The sequence below is a fragment of the Leptopilina boulardi genome, unplaced genomic scaffold (assembly GCF_019393585.1).
Source record: "Leptopilina boulardi isolate dan_hultmark-lab unplaced genomic scaffold, ZJU_Lbou_2.1 LbouV2_278, whole genome shotgun sequence".
Lineage (NCBI taxonomy): Eukaryota > Metazoa > Arthropoda > Insecta > Hymenoptera > Figitidae > Leptopilina > Leptopilina boulardi.
The window spans coordinates 1,104,620-1,125,625 of NW_026137838.1; the positions used below are offsets into that span (position 1 = coordinate 1,104,620).

A 21,006-nucleotide genomic window follows, 5' to 3' on the forward strand; every position below is an offset into this window, starting at 1 on the left:
TAATATTTAGGTATTATTGATATTTTTATTATTATAATGTTTTTGATTAAACAAAATTGAAAAAAAATAAAAATGAAAATTATTTTAATATTAAAATTAATTATTTTTGCTTTTCTTACCGTCGTGCCAACAAAAGATAAGAGAGTACAAAATATTAGAAGACTCACCTGAAACATAAAAATATAAGAAAAATTATTAAATAAATAATAATTAATATAAAACATCTTATAAATTAAAAATTTATTTTTATATTGTTTTTTAAATAACAGCAATATTGATTTTTTATGAATAAATATAACTGGGACATAGATTTATCAAGTAGAGAGAGAGACGAATGTTTAATATAATAATGAAGTAGTTTTTTTCAATATTATATAAATAATTAAACACTCTATATTTTATATAAAAATATTTCAATTTGTCAAACCAAATATAGATTATACTCTACTTGATAAATAAATGAGTTTTTAATAAACACTTTGGCTGACCAAATATGCATTGTACTACTTAAATATTAATAAAAGTTTGGAAAATTAATCTGTCTGACCACATACAGTTTATACTACTTAATTTTTTATGGAAATTTGAAAAAAATACTTTGTCTGACCAAATATAAACTATACTACTTAAATATTACTTAGTTGGAAAAAATACTTTGTCTGACTAAATACAAATTTGTACTACTTAAATTTTGTACGAACGTTTAATAAGTTACTTTGTCTGATCAAATATAATTTATACTACTTAATTATTAAAATTTTGAAAAAAATACTCTGCCTGACTAAATATAATTTATACTACTTAAAATCTACTAAAATTCCGAATAAAATACTCTGTCTGACTAAATAAAGTTTTTACTACTTAATTTTTTAATTTACGTTTGGTAAAATACTTTGTCTGACAGACTATAGTTTTTACTACTTAAATATTACTTAGTTGGAAAAAATACTTTGCCTGACTAAATACAAATTTGTACTACTTAAATTTTGTACGAACGTTTAATAAGTTACTTTGTTTTACCAAATATAATTTATACTACTTAATTACTAAAATTTTGAAAAAATACTCTGCCTGACTAAATATAATTTATACTACTTAAAATCTACTAAAATTCCGAATAAAATACTCTGTCTGACTAAATAAAGTTTTTACTACTTAATTTTTTAATTTACGTTTGGTAAAATACTTTGTCTGACAGACTATAGTTTTTACTACTTAAACATTAAATTACCTCTTACTAAAATACATTGTCTGACCAAATAAACTTTGTACTACTTAAATTTATTAATTCCAATTTTTCTTTAGCTATTACTTTAATTGTTCCTACAAAAAATTGAGTATTTTTTTAGTTCAAAATTGATTAGTTTTTGAAATAAAAATTAATTAGTTTTTAGATAAAAATTGATTAATTTTTTGAGATAAAAATTAATTAGTTTTTATAAATAAAAAGTAATAAGTTTTTATCTCAATAATTAATTATAAATAAAAATTAATTAGTTTCTATAAATAAAAATTTGAGAAACAAAACCACAATTTTTGAAAATAAAAAAAAAATTCACAAAAAAAAGTTACAATTCCTAAGGATATTGACGTAATTTCAGGAAAAAAACATCGTTGAACGTGAAACTTTTTTCTCCATGGTATAAACTGGCACCTGAGGGTACTTTATGAACGCGAGGTGTCGCACCCGGTCTTTCTTAAAAGGTGTAAGGGGGTTTGGAGCAGAACAAAAATAAAAAAAAAAGGGTTTTTTGTAGAATAAAAAAAAAAGAAGAGAAATGTTTACGGCATACTACTCGCTACACGTGTCCAACATGACAAACCCTCCCCTTTTCTCCTCTGTGTTGGGAAGAATCTGGGGTTTCTGCCCTCTATCCTTTATTTTTTTTTCTCTCTCTCTCTCTCCTTTTTTTTGCCCTTTAAGATTCCTCTCGCTCCCGCGACCTATTCGCACCAAACACACATACAAACACCCACCAACTGTGTGTGCATTCCTGCTGTCGAAGCTGGAACGGTAAATCGCTATAAGGGTAACCCCAAAGTGGGCGGTAAGTACTCGGGCAGAATTGAGATCGATATTTACTTCATTGTGCTGGCACGTACTATATTAGTTAGCGGACGTTGAGTCGACCGCGCTTTTGATCGCAACCTTCTGGAATTAATTCGTTCATATAGTCCAAAAGCTTTTTTTTCTCTATGGCTTTTTTTTTTTTATTAACAATATATTGTTCCACTCCTTTGGTTTCGATTTTTAATTTTATTATTCTACTCGTCTTTTTTTCCACGTACATTTATTCAAAAATCCATTTTTTTATAATTCACAGTAGCAGTGTGAAAAGAAGTCAAACAAATATTTATTTGTGTCAATTTAATAATAATTTAGTGCTTTCAAATAAATTTTATTTGAATTTAATGAAAAATTTAATTTGCGATAAATAAAATTTTTTTTGTGCTTGATAAAAATTTTATTTGTGCTAAATAAAAATTTTATATGTCCTAAATTAAATTTTATTCGTGCTAAATAAATATTTTTATTCAAAATACAAATAAATACTTGTTATATATAGGCTCTGAGACAAATATATTTTTATTTTCTTCAAAATAAATTTTGTCTCAAATAAACGCGAATAAAATATTTTGGTGCCAGTATTAATATGCATTGCAGATTAAATTAATACTTAAAAAATTTAAAATAATCTATTTTTGGTTTAATTTTTTTTTCAATTTAGTAATACTAAAATTTATTTTTTTTATCTAAATAATTATTTCCTCTGAGCAAAGAAATAATTTTAAAAATCATTTTTTTTAGAACAAAAAGAAAATTTTTTCTAAGAAATTTTTTTTTTTATAAAAAAATTGCTTCTATAGAAATTTTTTCGAGATTTGCTTTTCAGAAACAAAAATAACAGAAACTATTATAAATAAGGAAAAATAAAAAATAATGATATTAAAAAAGCTCTCGTTCTTGTAATATGCGACAAATTCATGAAAAAAAAAATAACGAATATCACTTTTTTTTGAAGGAAGCTTTTAATGATCCTATTAAAATAGCGACGTAATTCGCGAGATATATTATATATTATAAATACCGAGTCTGATATTTTCTTCTTTACCTCTTTTGGAAAAGACAAATTCCCTTAAGGTTAGTTATATATATAGGGGTAGAAATTTAACTCTTAATTAATAAACCGACTAACGAGCAAAGTACACGAGCGTTACATAGCATTCGTTATATGCGATTCTCTCTCTAATATATATAAAAGAATGTTTTGAAAGAAATATGCGATAAAGTGTGTCACGCACAAAATGAACAATTCTCACATTACGTTTATTTATCGTTCTTGTTAATAAAAGAGTCATTAAACTTTTGCAAAAAAAAAAGAAAAAAAAATTAGTTTCTCTCTCACACACATAAAACACTAAATTTCCAATAGAGAAAAAAAATTAAATTAAAAAAACTCTTATAAATTTAAATAAATAAAAATATTATAATAGAATAGGAAAAATAGAAAATTAGTTAATAAATTCAGAACTAATTAATAAAAATTCAAAAATTACTTAATAAATTCAGAACTAATTAATAAAAATTCAAAAATTACTTAATAAATTCAGAACTAATTAATAAAAATTCAAAAATTACTTAATAAATTCAGAACTAATTAATAAAAATTCAAAATTTACTTAATAAATTCAGAACTAATTAATAAAAATTCAAAATTTACTTAATAAATTCAGAACTAATTAATAAAAATTCGAAATTACTTAAGAAATTTAGAATTAGTTATAAAAAATTAAGAATGAAAATTTTTCATTAAAAAAACAGTATTCCTTTGTTTTGGGAGTTAAATTAAATTTACTTCAAGGTCAAAGTGATTAAATTTTATCAAGTTAACGCCCTTTTTGCTGCCTTTAACCTCATGACCTTAACGCTTGGATTCATTCTAAAATATAATAAACCTACGAGAAAATCGATAGAATTTCTTACGAAAAAAAAAAAAATTTACTTTTTAAAGGGATATATAAATATAAATCTCACACATTAAAAATGATAACTGCTTTATAAATAATTTCATTGTATTATCATACAATCGGAATTATTATTTGAAGTTCATTAAATCATATAATATATATTAACTTGTGCAAAAAAAAAATTTACCTTCACGCTAATTACATTCATGACAAAAAATCGAATACACTATTATTTTTTTGTCATTATTCTAAAATTATTATTATTAATTATTATATTATAATATAATAATTAATATAATTATTATATTAGTTATAATTATTTATATTATTATTATTTTATATTCTTAATATTTTTTATTATTTAATATATATTTTATTTCCCACTTGGAAAGATTTCCCGGAAAATGCCCCCTGGAGGTTCTATCAGAATTCCGCCGAAACTTCCAACGTAATTCCGTTGGAATTCCAAAGAATTTCCGATGGGATTCCGACGTAATTCTGACGGAATTCCGATTAATTTTTTTCCAAATTTTTAGAGTCCTAATTCCGTCGAAATCCCATCAGAAATTCTTTAGAATTCCGACGGAATTAGAACTCTAAAAATTTGAAAAAAAAATTAATCGAAATTCCGTCAGAATTACGTCGGAATCCCATAGGAAATTCTTTGGAAAAGAATTCTAAAGAATTTCTGATGGGATTCTGATGGGATTCTGACGGAATTCCGACGGAATTAGGACTCTAAAAATTTGGAAAAAAATTAATTGGAATTCCGTCAGAATTATGTCGGAAATTCTTTGGAAAAGAATTCTAAAGAATTTCTGATGGGATTCCGACGGAATTAGGACTCTTATTTGGAAAAAAAATTAATCGGAATTCCGTCAGAATTACGTCGGAATCCCATCGGAAATTGTTGAAATTGTGAATTGTCCAATGGAATTCCGACGGAATTACGTTGGAAGTTCCGGTGAAATTCTGATAGAACCTCCAGGGGGCACTTTCCGGAGAATCTTTCCAAGTGGGTTATTATTATATTTTATTTTAAAAAATTATTCCATAAATTTCAATTTCGAAAAGTAAATAAATTTTCCTATTCTGTTTGTTATTCTTTTCACTGATGGTTATTATTATAACAACAAAAAATTATGTTTCCTTTATGTATAAACGAATTAAAGAGTTTCTACAAGGGACATTGTGAGAATTTCCCAGACATAAAGTGACAATGAAAGCAACAAAGGTTTTACCACACAAGAATGAAATTAGCTCAGTTTCACATCCAAGTTTCTTGAGTAGTAAAGTAAGTTTCTCGTCAGACCAACGAAAACGCACTTGCAACTATAAGGCACCTAATTGCAATTACACACAACTCAACAAAAGTAACCACCGTGCGCGTCAGCTTCAATAAAAGACTTTTTTTTTTTAATTTAATTTCTTTATTTTTTAATTGAGATTCGCAAGTGATTTAATAATATCGAAAATTGAGAATAAGGTAAAAAAAATTTTTTTTATATATAGAGCTAAAAAAAAAAAAGAAATGGCAACATTTTTAGCAATGGGCTTCGTTAAATCGCATGGAATTAAATTTTAATAAAGGAGAACAATGCTCTGCCAGAAAATTTCGTTTTCCGCGCGCGTGTTACAATGGATCTCGCGCTCACGAGAGTGGAATGAGAAGTTTTCACCGGTTTGAACCAGCTAACGAGTATTTAAATGTTGTAAAATAAGCCGCTCGGCTTTCGCCTATATTATAACAGCAGTATATATATAGTGTGAGAGAGAAGAAATGCGAGAAAAAGAGACAGAGAGAAACCGAAAGAAGAAAAAAAAAAAAAAAAAAAGAAAGAGAAAGAAAATTGCGAAAACAGAACCGCTGTAATAAGATTTATCGAGTGTTTACGTGGTCTGTGCTTGGTGCACAAAAAGAAATTGAAAAAAAAAATTGGAGCAAAAAAAAAGGGTAGTAAAAAAATATCTACAAAAAAATGATTAGACATATTTTTTTTATGTCGTAAATTAGAAATTTTTTTTTTTTATTACCAAAATCCTATAATTTCAAATTTAAAATCTGTGTTATTTTCTCAAATTCGTTTTTTTAAATAATTTTTAAATATTTTATTAATTAAATATATTTTGTATATATTTTTTTATTATTTTTTATTTATTTCTTTAGTTTATTTTTTATTCTTTATTTATTTTTTTATTTTATTTTTTATTTTTTATTTATTTCTTTATTTTATTTTTTATTTATTTTATTTCTTTATTTTATTTTTTATTTTTCATTTATTTATTTTATTTCTTATTATTTATATTTTTATTGGAGTTTGACAAGTATCTTTTGTACCTCGTTTTTCACTAACACACGCTCATCCTCAATTTGCATGAAATTGAAACTCGCCCGATGGTAGACATCAACTAGGAATTTCATTATAGAATGAAAATCACAAATTGAATTTTTTATTGAAACAATCATAAAAAATATTTTACATATATAACAAAAATATATTATGTCATTGAAAATGCTTTCTCATTGTCCCCTGAATTAGTATCACAGAAAATTATAAGGTATTAAAATAAGCTGCTATTATTTTAATCCAATTTTGCTTATTTTAATACCAAAAAATGGATTAAAATAATCAAACTTAGATTAAAATAATAAGCGTTGCAGCTTATTTTAATGCCTTTTAATTTTCTGTGCTACTGAAAAAAATTTATTTGATTCAAATAATCGTTTCTTTGACTATTATCAAATAAATATTTACTTGTACTAAATAATTTTTATTTCAATTAATTAATTTTTATTTTTACTAATTAATTTATTTATTTTCATTAATATAATAATTTCTGTATTTAAATACCTAATAGTTTGCACTACTCGAAAATTAAAATAATTACGGTAATTTTTTTTAAATATGCGTAATTAATAAAATTTTAATTAATTTTTTTCTGTATTTGTTTAATTAACTTTACTATTTGGAAAATTTAACACATTTCCTGATTCAATAAAATTCCACCAGGAAATTAAATGTAAATAATAAATTTACAAGTACATATAAATAAATTACAAAATCAATTATAATGAATTGTTAAATACTAATCGAAACAGAACTTTTATAATTAATCGTTGGAGAAAAATAAAGTGTCTTGTTTTGCCTTTGGAGGAAGAATTTATTTACTCACATTAAGATCGATTTATGTGAAATTTTACGACTGGTACTTTAATTAAGTTTTCAAATAACGTTCTCTAAAATTATTTCACTGAATTGTATATATATATACCAACAATTCAAATTTACCGACTAAAATTATTGCTTGTATTTTATGTTACAAATTACGTACGTCTAATTAATATTTTGATTTATTGTTATAAGAAATTAAATATTTAAAGTGTAATTTATTAAATTTTAAATATAATAGTTGAATATAATTATTATAATAATAACAATAATTATAATATAATAATTATAATAGTATTGTTATTACATAATTAATTTTATAAGTTTATTTTTTCTAAACATCATATTTTAAAAACAGAACATCAATTTTTTTTTCAAGAACATGGATATATTAAACTTGACGAAGTAAAATCTTCGTCATAGTGACGTGAGGAGCGAGTTGAATATTTCATGTGACATATAAGAAGATTATAGTTTGACATATGTCCATCAAACGCTTGGCATTTATAAGCAAATGCTGGACGAATACATATCAGGGTTTGAGAAATGGGAACAAACATAAATTGATTTCAAAGAGAGAAACATAAAAAATAACATTAGATATTTTTTTGTTTATAGAAATTTTTTAATTTTTACCAAAAAAACCAAAAGAAATAAATAAAATTCCCCAAAAATTCGATGGAAGCGAATTTTATATATACACAAAATAGTTTTTAATACGATATTAAAATGTACTACATACGTTAATATGTTACGGATTTTTTTATTATTTTATTTATTCTATCAAAAATTAATATTTTATATTAATTAATACACTAATTAATTAAAAAAAAACACCCACTACAATCAATTAGAATTTCAATTTAAACGCAATTCAATAATTCCTCTAATTATCAAATAATAACTGATTTAATTCACGATAAAAAAAAATATCTTTTAAATGGATTTCAGATTTTTTTTTCGTTATCTGTCTTCATAAGTAGAAAAAATATTTCCAACATTTAGATAACATATCGCGTTTGAAAAAAATTGAACGATCGAAGGTTGATGGTATTAATGGATTATGATAATGAAATATTCGACGCTGTTCTTTGGATTCGAAAAATGCTTTTAAAAATTTTATCTCAATTCACAGCGAATATAGCCTCTTTCATATAATGAAGAAAATTTTAACATATAGGATTATGTAATAGATTACGACAAAGATTTTAGATCAATAATGCCACTAAATCGAGTCTGAAAATGCAATTATGTCGAACATTATTATCAAACATTGATAATAAGGATTATTATAATAATCTGTTCGATATACATATATATTGCGATAATCTATTTTATATATTTTATCAAAAAAATATATAAAGAAAATAATATAAAAAATTTTCTATATTTAGAATTTTTGCTATTATTAGAAATTTTTTAAATTTTCTAGTATATTAATATATACCATATTATATATTATATATTTTATATTATATAATATGGTATTTTATTCGTTTTATATACGTTTAATAAAATAAAAATTTTGAAAATATATAATTACAGTTTGAATCGATTGTTATCAAAAGAAGTCGAATTCACATTTTATATATTTATATATATCTAGTAGAGGTATTAAATTCCGGTCTTTAGGTCTTTAGTATATTCTCCACTCGACATCCTTTGTTTTGGGAAGCGCTTATGAATATTCATTAAGCTTAAAGTTTGTAGAAGATGTTCTTGATCGTATACACACTTGAAATCACTTCCTATCCACATCATCATCCTTGGCACAATGAAAACACTTGTAGTGGCTATTTCGAAAGATATACAATAACAGAATTTACGTCTATCCATATTTAGCAAACAAAAGTTCGCAATATACCTACAATTTTAACGCCTTTCATTATTTTCAAACTATTTCCATATTTTTTACAAATATCATTCGCAAGATTTAACACTAAAGAAGAATATTAAATAAACTTATTCAAATATACAAAATGTCTGACCGAATTAAGTTTATACTACTTAAAAGTTTGCCAGGTATTTGGTAAATTACAGTATGACTAAATATGCTTTTATATTTTAATACTAATAATAGTAGTACTAGTAGTAGTATTTGTAGTAATAATAATAGTAATAATAATAGTAATAATAATTATTATTATTTTTATTACTACTTAATATTTTTTCTTTTATATTTTATTTATATTTTAATTAAAGACGTTTAGTAAAACATTGTCTGACCAAAAATTGTCTATACTACATACGAGAGTTCAACGTCACTTAAATAGAATTCTGTCTGGCAAAATATAGTTTGTTCCACTTAAAATTTATTGTCCCTTTCGAAAAATACACAGACTCACTAAATATAGTTTATACTACTTAAAAAATTCAACAAGCTTTTCGAAAAATAATCTGTCCGATATAAATAAAATTTATACTACTTAAAAGTTGAATGATATTTTTGGAAAATATCATGTCTGACAAAATATGTTTTATATCACTTAAAAATTCAATGAGCTTTTAGAAAAATACACAGTCTGACCAAAAATAGTTTATACTACTAAATAGTTCAGTGGACTTATGCAAAAATACTCTGTCTTACAAAATACAGTTTATATTAAAAATTTGATAGGCAAATATCCCGTCTGATCAAATGTAGTTTATACTACTGAAAAATGCAATAAACTTTTGGAAAAAATACTCTGTCTGACCAAAAATAGTTTGTACTACTGAATAGTTAACTAGGCCTATACAAAAATACTTTGTCTGACTAAATGAAGTTTAAACTACTTGAAATTTTGATAGAAAAGTATTGTGTCTGACTAAATATAGTTTATACTACTTTAAAAATTTGATAGGCAAATATCCCGTCTGATCAGATGTAGTTTAAACTACTTGAAATTTTCATAGAAAAGTATTGTGTCTGACTAAATATATTTTATACTACTTAGAAAATTCAATGAAATTTTTTGGAAAATATGTCTGACCAAATGTGGTTTATACTACTTGAAACTTCAGTGTGCCTTTGGAAAAATATTATGTCTGACCAAAAATAGTTTATACTACTGAATACCTAAATAAACTTATGTAAAAATACTTTGTCTGACCTAATACAGTTTATACTACTTAGGAGATTATTAAAACAATCACAAAAATGTTCCTGTCTGATCGAATACAGTTTATACTACTTAATAGTTGAATAAAAGTATCAAAGCAAAATTTTCCCGTCTGACCGAATATTCTTCATACTACTCAAGACACTACAGGAAAAAAACAAAGAAAAAAAAATACGATAAGACTAGAATTGATTTCTTTTTGCAAAGAATTACAACTTGTAAGAAGAGAAATCGAATGTATCGTGTTCTGTTATAGAGAGACATTGAAGATATCGTTAAGATGAATATCAACATGAAATCGTCTTTTCACTTCCTATTCTTGGACCGTTCAACGTCGTTTCTTATGGGTTTATGTTTCCTATATCCGGGGACTAAAAGTCCGTTATCGAAAGACATCCGGAGATTCTCGCCCTTACGACCTATAGTGCTTTGTAAACTCGCACGATTATGCGCCAAAATGGACATTTCAAGGAAACGCTGAGTCCAAAACGATTTCGATAAGTCTCAACCAAAAATGAGAAACGCATTCTGTTTTCACTTCCGGATCACGTAGTCCATTTACGAATTCAATGCAGTCCGAAAGGGACCCCTGCCCCCCCCCTCTCTCTCTCTCTCTCTCTCAATTTCTCTCAATTTCTCTGCGAAAAGAGGGATGAAAAAAAAAATTTATCCTACTGAAATATTCAAATAAATTTTTCCTATTCCCAACGATATTCTAAACAGAAAAAAATAAAAAGAAACAAAAAGAAAATAAAAACAAAAAAAAACAAAATACACAAAAAATAAATAAAATGTAAAAAAAGAAAACAAAAAGAAAAACCAAAATTAATATTACCGTTGCTAAGGGAAAAAAACGGTTGCTATGGTAACGGTTGTCGTGGAAACGGTTGTTATGGAAACAGTTGCTATGGTAACTGTTGCTATAGTAACTGTTGATATAATAACTATTGCTATGGTAACAGTTGCTATAGTAACTGTTGCTATAATAACTGTTACCATGGTAACTGTTGCTATGGTAACGGTTACTATAGTAACGGTTGTTATGGTAACTATTGTCATATAAACGGTTGCTATGGAAACGGTTGCTAAGGTAACGGTTGTCGTGGAAACGGTTGTTATGGAAAAAAAACGGTTGTTACGGTAACGGTTGTCATGGAAATAGTTGCTATGGTAACGGTTGGCATGGAAACGGTTGCTATCGAAAAGAACGGTTGCTATGGTAACGGTTATCATGAAAAAAACCGTTGCTATGGAAACGGTTGCTATGGTAACAGTTGCTATGGTAACTGTTGCTATAGTAACTGTTGATATAATAACTATTGCTATGGTAACAGTTGCTATAGTAACTGTTGCTATGGTAACGGTTACTATAGTAACGGTTGTTATGGTAACTATTGTCATATAAACGGTTGCTATGGAAACGGTTGCTAAGGTAACGGTTGTCATGGAAACAGTTTCTAAGGTAACGGTTGACATGGAAACGGTTGCTATCGAAAAGAACGGTTGCTATGGTAACGGTTGTCGTGGAAACAGTTGCTATGGTAACGGTTGGCATGGAAACGGTTGCTATCGAAAAGGACGGTTGCTATGGTAACGGTTATCATGAAAAAACCGTTGCTATGGTAACGGTTATCAGGGAAACGGTTGCTATGGTAACAGTTTTTATGATAACGGTTGCTATGATAACTGTTACCATTGCAACCATACGAGTTTACGACGGACGGACGGACAATCAATACAATTTTTTGTTATTCAGTTTGAGGTTATGTTAATGGATTAAGAAACCTTAAACCATTTTTCTCAATGTTTTTTTTTTTAATCTTTTCCGAAATTTAATTTTTAAAGATTATATTTTCGAATTTAAAATATATTCGTTTTTTCCGATATATTTACAAAAATATATAAAAGAAGAAGAATTGAAATACCTAAGTATAAAGAAGAATTGCAATCCAAGATTTTAAGAATCAAGTATACATATATATACAAGTGAACAATGAAAACGAACGGTGAGAGAGGTTTACTTTTGCGCAGCACTTCAGGAGTTTCCAACGAGGTTATCGGGTCGCTGGGATAAGAAGATTATATTTTACGAAGTACACCCTGAAAGAATGGCTAGGAAAAAAAAAGAGAGGAAAAAAAACAGAGAGCAAAAATCTCGAGAAAACTCTTTTTACTGCTTATGTAAAAGTTTGGATTTAACGATTGAATTATAGCTCGAATCTAACGAAAAAAAAACAGCAGAAATTTACACTGACACAAACATTTCACTTTGAAGCAAAAAAAAAAGGGTTACAAACTTTTTTTTTGTCTCAATAACAAAAATTGACTTAATGAAAATTTAAACCATTATTTTTTTATTTCTAATTTACTTTTTTTTACTACACTGAAACTCGTGTTATTGGGACACAACGAGTGTCTCAGTAAGACGAGTTCGAGTGTATTAAAAATTTTTTTTTTAATTTGATTTTTCTTGGTTATTTATTCTATATTTCAAATTAAATAGAATATTTAAAAAAAAATAGAAATAAAAATAGTGACCTAAATTTTTTTCCTTTTAATAAAAAGTAATTATTTTGATGTTTACAGTAACGCTTTGGGAATGTAATATATCTAAATTATTTTTCAGGTGAAAAACACGGTTAGGACATTTCTTCCGTCCTCTATACAACGGATGAACAGACAAGGATAGATTAATACGAGTCGTATCAATCTCCATCAGAGTTGAAGGCTCGATTACCCTTGAGAAACCACCTCGTATTTATATACTTCAGCTTTTCCACTCCGTTTTTCACTTACATTTAGTATAGTCGCACATATATATATATATATATAGCTTTTATATTTTCCAATATTTTCAGTCGCACGTTTCTTAATCAACATGATGGATTGACTTTCAGATCTTTTGGTTTTTTTTTTCTATTATTGATTTCTCGTTATTTTTGTCATTTCTATTTTCCATCTGTATTTTACATCTAATTTGTGCTTGATATTTTTTTTTTCTATTTGATTTTTCATTTTCAATAAAATTTTTATCATTTTTTTTTCTATTATGTTATTTCTTTAAATATTTACTTTTTTATACTTTCTATTTACACTAAGAATTTATATAAAAAAAATAATAAATAAATAACAACTAAATAATAAATTAATTATAAAAAACAATAAATAAATAAAATAGGAACAATTATTTTTCAAAAAATTAACATTCAGATTTTCGTTAAACAATTATTTTCTAAAATTAATAAAATTCTATAAAAAATAATTAATTTTTCCTCTGCAGCATAAATTTTTCTCATCGAAAGAATATTTGCTTTCAAAAAATAAACAGTTTCCGGGCAATTTTTCCCGTTATAAGATATAGAGTCTAAAGGTAGTCGTTATTGGTCATAAGCTACGAATTTCCTCGTTCGACGAAAAAAAAAAAAAAAAAAAAAAAAATTCATTGGATCTACGCCAGTGAAGCAATTATTCATCGATCGGTTCAGACTTCGCGGTTTCTCGAGACTGGGAATTCAGCTTTCGGAAGACATGAAAGAAATAGGAAAGTCTTCCTTCTTTATTCTTTTCTTCCTTTTTTTTACTCTATCCTTCTTCTTTCCTTCTGTCTACCAAACGAGCTTCGTGTAATACATTTCGATGAAAATTCTCTTTCCTCTCGATATTGCGTTTGTAGCGAGAAACAAGATTTTTTTTTGTCACAGGTAAAAAAAAACGAGGGTAAACAAACTTTTACAAAATTGACCCAGAAAAATCGCAATATTTCATTTTATTTAATGTCAAAAAAGGAAAACTTTTTTTTTTTTTGTCAACAAAGAACTTTTTTCAAACTAATTTTGTCGTTTCGAGAAAAAAAAATATTTTTTTTTAAATTTATTTTTATGTGATAAAATTAACTATTTTACAATAATTTTGAAAAGTAGAGAAATTTTTTTCTTTTACAAGAAAAAAAAAAGAAAAATTCTCTGCCTTGCATAACAAAGTATATCACGTTTGTGCAAAAGAGTGAGAGAGAGAGAGAAGAAAAATGAAAAATCTCGACGAGAGAAATTGACGCAGAAATGGAAAAGTGGAACTAAACTTTGACTGAAGTTTAGATTGTTGGGAATATGCGAGTGTCGACCCATCCTTTTTCACCGAATCGTCTAATATCCGCGCAGATTCAAAGCGGGAATACCACGAACAAACTGATTGGCCCAATATAAAGAATTTTTTTTTTTATACTATTTTTCCCTATCATCTACACGATTTCCTTCATCCACAAATTTAGTTTGCAAAGAGTTCGTTCTTCCCTCAATGTTATTACACTTCCCCTTGTGGAATTCAACTACATTGAAAATTCTTTCCAACAAAATGTATTTCATAAAAGTTTTTTTTTTCGTTTTATTTAAATGTGTTTTCAATAAATGTTCAAAATTTAATTACTTGTTAAATCACAAAATGAAAACTGAAAAGATGTTTAATATCGAAAATAAATAAACAAAAAAAAAATAATTAAAAAAATAAACAAATCAGCGAAAAGCTAAATAAAAAAATAAATGAAACAGTAAATTTAAAAATAAATTCTTTGAAAATATTCTAAAAGAGGTTCTTAATTTAAAAAAAAAATTCCCAACACTTCCGTTAAAAAATAGAGCTCCTAAAAAATAATAACACCATAAAAATACATAGCATCGAAGAAACTTCTACCTTTTTTTATGAAGTAATTAGAACCCTTTAAAAAGAGGCTATTTTCAGAAAAGGAGGACACACACAAACCTAAAATATCTCTAGCTTAATGAACACACAGCAAAATTGGAAATCTATACATGTATTCTCTATATATATATATAGAGAGAGAGAGAGAGAGAGAGTAGGAAAAAGCTAAACAGAAACTAATGCAAGTAATTCGAAACATTATGTCCCATTATAGTTGAAATTAGATTCACAGCCATAGTATTGAGCGCGTAAAGTACAGTATTACAGACTGTTTCTGTTTTCGAGTAAATGTTCGAACATTGAACTCATCCTCATTGAATCTCAATTATTCCCAGTGCCACGGGGAATTCAATTATTCACTGTATATAGAAACTTTGCTTCGTTTGAATTTCGCGAATTTTGCCTATATTTCAAGAGTCATGTTATTTATATTTATAATTTAATATTACATATAAATTCTTTAAGATATTCACAAACAAAATTATTTATGATGTAAATATAAAATTTAAACGCTTTTAATAATTTGTATTCAATTAAAAAAGAAAAATATTCTGTTTTTTTTTGGTCTTTATTTAAGGGAGGGGGGTATTAATTTCTACTAATTATTTTTTATTCAATAACTATAATTATAAATAATAATTATAATAATTATAACTAATTATAAATAATGATAATAATACTTATAAATGTATAATTATAAATAATATTATAATTACAATAATAATAAATTTATAATTATATTATAAATTAGTATTAGTGTTATTGTCCTTTTGGTAAAATACTTTGTCTGATCGAATAAAGTTTCTACTACTTAAAAGTTCAAATAGCGTTTGGTAATTTACTGTCTGCCCAAATATACTTTATTCTACTTAAAGAATTTGGTATAAAATAAAATCTGCCTAAATATAGTGAATACAACTTAGGGAGTTTTGTAAAATATATTCTTTATACTACTAAAAAATTGAGGAAAGTTTAAAAAACATACTCAGTCTGGCTTAATATAATAATAAACTATATTTGGCCAGACAAAAGTATTTTATCAATCGTTCGTTAAAAAATTAAGTAGTACAAACAGTATTTGGTCAGCCATAGTATTTTTCCATCTTTTTATTATCAATTTTACGTAGTAAAATCAATATTTGGTCAGAAAAATATTTTATAGTAACCTCAATACACATATAAATTTTTAAATATTTTTTTAAGTAGTATAAATTATATTTGATCAGACAAAGTATATTTTCCAAAGCTCATTCAACTTTTAAGTAGTATAAACTAAATTTTGTCAGACAAAGTATTTTAACAATCGTTCGTTAAAAAATTAAGTAGTACAAACAGTATTTGGTCAGCCATAGTATTTTTCCATCTTTTTATTATCAATGTTAAGTAGTAAAATCAATATTTGGTCAGAAAAATATTTTATAGTAACCTCAATACACATATAAATTTTTAAATATTTTTTAAGTAGTATAAATTATATTTGATCGGACAAAGTATATTTTCCAAAGCTCATTCAACTTTTAAGTAGTATAAACTAAATTTTGTCAGACAAGGTAATTTTTTTAGTCTCTTTTTATCGCCTGACTATTAATAAAAGTTTAAAAAAAATATTGTTTATACTACTTGAATGTTAATAAGAATTCGGTAAAAAAATGTCTGACCAAATATTTATTTGCACTACTTATAATAGTATAATTATTGAATTAAAAACGTATTAGTACACTGAGAAAAATAATTTCGTAATAATAAGAATATAATTTAGTTGAGCTTTTTTAGTTGGCGTTACTAAAATATGGTTGTCACAACAGAATAGAAAGTGGCAATAAATCGGGAAGTTTAGTTGGCTCTACCAAAAAATATATTTGAAGCTTTCATGTTTAGGAACTAAATAGTTTGGTTCCCAGTACTAAATAGCTGACATGCTGTATTGCGCACGCGCTCTTCTCGTAAATATGGCGTCGCTTCCCATTCACGGGATGTCAACATTAACCATATGTCGTTCGCGTCGTGAAGTTTCAGTGTTGAAGTTTTTATGTTTTTCAGACATTTTTTTAAAAAAAAAGTTTGTGTAGTGAAAATAAATAAATAAAACTTGTTACAAGAACGAAAGTTTTTTTCCAGCTTTTATACATTGTGAAAATGATTTAATCTCAAATTGTTAGTAGGATTCGTAGAGTAGTGGTCAGCGTTCTCGACTAGCGTTGCGTAGTCTGAGGGTTCGAGCCCCAGCAGTGTTAGGTTTTTTCCGCGATAGAAATTAATTTAAGTAGGCATAGGTAGGTTATATAAAGAGAAAAGGGTGAAACAAAAAAATAAGTTGGTTGAGAAAACAAAAAAAAAATTTTCATTTAACTAAATTTTTTGTTTGCTTAAAAACAATAAGTTAGTTGTGCAAAACAAAAAATTTGGTAGACCGAACAAAATGATTCAACGAAAAAATTTAGTAGCCCGAACCAAACGGATTAGTTGCACATATATCAAATAAAAAATTTGGTAGAGAGAACCAAACTTTGGTAGATGATACTAAACATTTTTCTCAGTGTAGTAGAAATTAAATTTTTTTTAATTTTCAAAAATTAAATTTTCTACTATTCTTTAAATTTAAAAATATATTATATATTATATTATATTTATAAATATATTTGTAAAAAATTATTTAATTTATTTTCTATTAATTTTGTCAAAAGCAAAAAAATTTCAAAAAATGAGTTCCACGTTTTGGATTTTTGTTAAAATTTACGGTACATAGGAAATGCTTATATATTAGATCCTGATTTCGCTCACCCTTCAAAACGTTTGCATATATATATTATGTCAAGGAGAGAGCGCGTGTTTGAATTTCTCCGAGGTTTGAATCGTCTCAATTAATATATATATATATATATATATATATATATTATATACATCAGTCGAGAAGCAAGTTTCCTCTACTGTCAGAAGGACAACTATCAGTCGAGAGGACATAACGATGTAATGTTACTGACTCGTATAAGCTAACGAAGTTAATTCAGGAATCCTCGATAATGGCTTCGTCTACATCACAATGCCTTCATGAAAATTCAATTTCTCCTGTTGGGAAGCAAATTCATTATCGATGGACTGACGTAACATAGAAATTTCATTTTCCTCGAGACAACAACAAAAAAAAAAAAATATAATCAATCTCATTAAATTCTCATGCACCCTTCATGTTTCCGTATTCGCTATAAATATATATATTTCTATATAAATAAAGATCAACCGGAAATTGACGGAAAATGATATTTAACGATCAATTTAAGGTTGTTTATATAGCGACATTGTTTTCCTTTTATTAAAAATACCGCACCAAAAGTGATTAGATTATTTTTTTTCAATTCCTATATACATGGAAATTTAATGATAGAAATAAGTTTCCAAAGAAATGTCTCAGTGAAATTCCTCTCCATTATATAGTTGAGGTCTCGTTTAAGTCGACCGACATTTTCTTAATTGCATTTTTATACTTGCTCGGATTTTCCAAACCAATTTCTATTAAGTTCCACCAGACGATGGATAGATATCTATTTATATTCTCGAGAATAAAAAAAATAGCCGCGGAGAATTGCTTTCAAACAACTTTTAAATGAAAATTACTGGATTTTCCCTTCTTACTTTGGCAAAAAGAAAAAGGAAAACGAAAAATAAATTTTTAATAAAAAATATTTTAATTTTTGTATTAAAAAAAAAAATTTATTTTGTCGAGAGGAATAAAAAAAAATTTCAACGAATAAAACGATATTTAAAAATAAATCGAAATTTACAAATTATAATCGATCTCCTTAATTTTCCTTTGTGAAAGGAATAACTGTCCTTAATACTATACGAAGTATTTGGCCATAAGTTTCATCGCTAGCGCGCGGGTCAGATTTATTGAAATTTTATACGGTATCACGATCAAGTTCGACCTGTAAGTTTTTTTTTTTATCGAGTGTCAGTATATTTTTTTACAGATAAAAGAAAAAGAGCGAGACAAACCAAGAAATGGAATGAGAAAAAAAGACGAGATCTTCCATCGAAAATCAATACTTCCCCCACCCTTTTGTACAAGCCTATTCCTTTGACACCCATACATATATATATATATATATATATATATATATATATATCCGAAAAGAAATTCAAAGCAGAAATATAAAACAGATCAAATAACCATATTCGAGACCGTATTCGATTACTTTGTTAGAGGAAGAAAAATATCCACAAGCAATACATAAATTACACCCAAAGTCAATCGCAAGCAATTTAGATTTGAAAAAAAAATTTCAAATTCTAAGAATCTCAAAGAAAAAATTGATAAAAATGTTCTTTTCAATTTAGAAAAAAATTAAAATTGAAATTGATAATTATGTTAAAAAAAATAAAAACCCAAATAGAACTACATATTTGACACAATATTGCAGCAATATTACCGTTGCTAATGAAAAAATGGTCATGGAAACGGTTGCTATAGAAAGAGTTGTTACGGAAATGGTTGCTATGGCAATAGTTGCCATGGTATTGGTTGCTATGGAAACAGTTTTTATAGTAACCGTTCCTATAATAACTATTGCTATGGTAAATGTTGCTATAGTAACTTTTGCTATGGTAACGGTTGCTATAGTAACTGTTGCTATAATAACTATTGCTGTAGTAACTGTCGCTATAATAACTATTGCTGTAGTAAATTTTGCTATAGTAACTTTTGCTATATGGTAACGATTGCTATGGTAACTGTTGCTATGTTAACTGTTGCTATAGTAACTGTTGCTATAATAACTATTGCTATGGTAACTGTTGGTATAATAACTGTTGCTATGGTAACTGTTGCTATAATAACTATTGCTGTAGTAACTGTCGCTATAATAACTATTGCTGTAGTAAATTTTGCTATAGTAACTTTTGCTATGGTAACGGTTGCTATGGTAACTGTTGCTATAGTAACTGTTGCTATAATAACTATTGCTGTAGTAACTGTCGCTATAATAACTATTGCTGTAGTAAATTTTGCTATAGTAACTTTTGCTATATGGTAACGATTGCTATGGTAACTGTTGCTATGTTAACTGTTGCTATAGTAACTGTTGCTATAATAACTATTGCTATGGTAACTGTTGGTATAATAACTGTTGCTATGGTAACTGTTGCTATAATAACTATTGCTGTAGTAACTGTCGCTATAATAACTATTGCTGTAGTAAATTTTGCTATAGTAACTTTTGCTATATGGTAACGGTTGCTATGGTAACTGTTGCTATGTTAACTGTTGCTATAGTAACTGTTGCTATAATAACTATTGCTATGGTAACTGTTGGTATAATAACTGTTGCTATGGTAACTGTTGCTATAATAACTATTGCTGTAGTAACTGTCGCTATAATAACTATTGCTGTAGTAAATTTTGCTATAGTAACTTTTGCTATATGGTAACGGTTGCTATGGTAACTGTTGCTATGTTAACTGTTGCTATAGTAACTGTTGCTATAATAACTATTGCTATGGTAACTGTTGGTATAATAACTGTTGCTATGGTAACTGTTGCTATAATAACTATTGCTGTAGTAACTGTCGCTATAATAACTATTGCTGTAGTAAATTTTGCTATAGTAACTTTTGCTATGGTAACGGTTGCTATGGTAACTGTTGCTATGTTAACTGTTGCTATGGTAACTGTTGCTATAATAACTATTGCTGTAGTAACTGTCGCTATAATAACTATTGCTGTAGTAAATTTTGCTATAGTAACTTTTGCTATATGGTAACGGTTGCTATGGTAACTGTTGCTATGTTAACTGTTGCTATAGTAACTATTGCTATGGTAACTGTTGGTATAATAACTGTTGCTATGGTAACTGTTGCTATAATAACTATTGCTGTAGTAACTGTCGCTATAATAACTATTGCTGTAGTAAATTTTGCTATAGTAACTTTTGCTATGGTAACGGTTGCTATGGTAACTGTTGCTATAGTAACTGTTGCTGTAGTAACTGTTGCTATGTTAACTGTTGCTATAATAACTATTGCTATGGTAACTGTTGGTATAATAACTGTTGCTATGGTAACTGTTGCTATAGTAA

The 21,006-nt window shown here is 26.5% G+C and overlaps 1 protein-coding gene across 1 annotated transcript in view; it reads right to left on the minus strand.

The window, feature by feature from the left end:
• Positions 1 to 21,006, minus strand: part of LOC127282025 (protein Fe65 homolog) — a 138,193-nt gene that overhangs the window by 32,561 nt on the left and 84,626 nt on the right. The gene's annotated exons all lie outside the window — the stretch shown is intronic.